This window comes from Bufo gargarizans, chromosome 11 (assembly GCF_014858855.1).
Source record: "Bufo gargarizans isolate SCDJY-AF-19 chromosome 11, ASM1485885v1, whole genome shotgun sequence".
In the NCBI taxonomy this organism is placed as follows: Eukaryota; Metazoa; Chordata; class Amphibia; order Anura; family Bufonidae; genus Bufo; species Bufo gargarizans.
This window is the reverse complement of record NC_058090.1, coordinates 17217335-17218587: the sequence shown is the minus strand read 5'-3', so window position 1 is coordinate 17218587 and position 1253 is coordinate 17217335. Positions and strand designations below refer to the sequence as shown.

The window sequence follows — 1253 nt, the reverse complement described above, 5'->3', positions numbered from 1 at the left end:
TCATTCTCTATGGGGCAGGAATGGATGCGGACAGCACACAGTGTGCTCTCCACACCCGCATTTCCGGAGCACGGGCCCGAACTTCCGGTCCGCGGCTCCGGAAAAAAATAGAACATGTCCTATTCTTGTCCGCTATTGCGGACAAGAATAAGCAGTTCTATGGGGGTGCCGGCCGGGTGTATTGCGGATCCGCCATACACTAGGGACGTGTGAATGGACCCTAAGAGTCATAAGGATGCATGCTACAGAATTATTACTAGGGATGAGCGAATTTCACATTTTGAAATTAGTTTTCGCTTCGTTTTGGGGTATTTACCGAATTGCGTTATGGATTCCGTTAACACGGACCATAACAAAATTCCATGACGGAATGCCTTTAGAGGCATTCCGTTATTCATTCCATCATATAGAAGTCTATGGCCATGAAGAACGGATTCCGTCATGGAATTGCGTTATGGTCCGTGGTAACGGAATCCATAACGCAATTCGGTAAAATACCACAACACGAATCGAAAACTAATTTCAAAATGTGAAATTCGCTCATCCCTAGTTATTACATGAGAAATGAATGTAGTCCTCTTTTTAAAAAATTAAAAAAATGTGTTATATATATAGAGAGAGAGAGCGTCATTTATAAAGAAAAAAAATTGCTCCCCCCCCATTTTTGCCTAAATATAAATAAATGTACCAAAAATTGCACCAAGCTAAAGTACAACTCTTCTTGCAAAAAAAAAGGGCAACACAAAACAAAAATAAACAATTATAATAATTATAATAGAAAAAAACAGAGCATAGACTGCAATGCAAAGAGGAAAATTGAAAATACTGTTTTGGTTCTCAGAGGGTTAACACCCATCTCATTATACTAAAGCTAGTTGAGCTGCTGCTTTCACCAGCGCCCGGCTAGCTCAGTCGGTAGAGCATGAGACTCTTAATCTCAGGGTCGTGGGTTCGAGCCCCACGTTGGGCGTTAGATTTTTTTTTTGTTTCCTTCTTTATTTTAATACATGTATTTTTTATTCTATACAATTCGGAAACTGCCTGATGAAATCAGCTTTCTATTCCTTTTTCCTCCCTATCAGAACTAAACAACGGGATGCTCGAAAAGGCAGAAGAAACACGGGTGGGCGGGGCTTCGACGCAATGACGTAGACGGCCACGACGCGATGACGTAGACGCAACGACGCATGTTAACCTAGAGCTCGTAGTGACAAGCGGCGGAAGAGGCCGTGGTGTCCGGGTCGAGACTAGAA

At 42.5% G+C, this 1253-nt stretch overlaps 1 non-coding gene across 1 annotated transcript; it reads left to right on the top strand.

Annotated features, from left to right (window-relative positions):
- Nucleotides 1–897: 897 nt before the first annotated feature.
- TRNAK-CUU lies at nucleotides 898–970 on the top strand. The gene has a single exon. It is a non-coding gene; the product is annotated as a tRNA-Lys (tRNA).
- Nucleotides 971–1253: the final 283 nt, after the last annotated feature.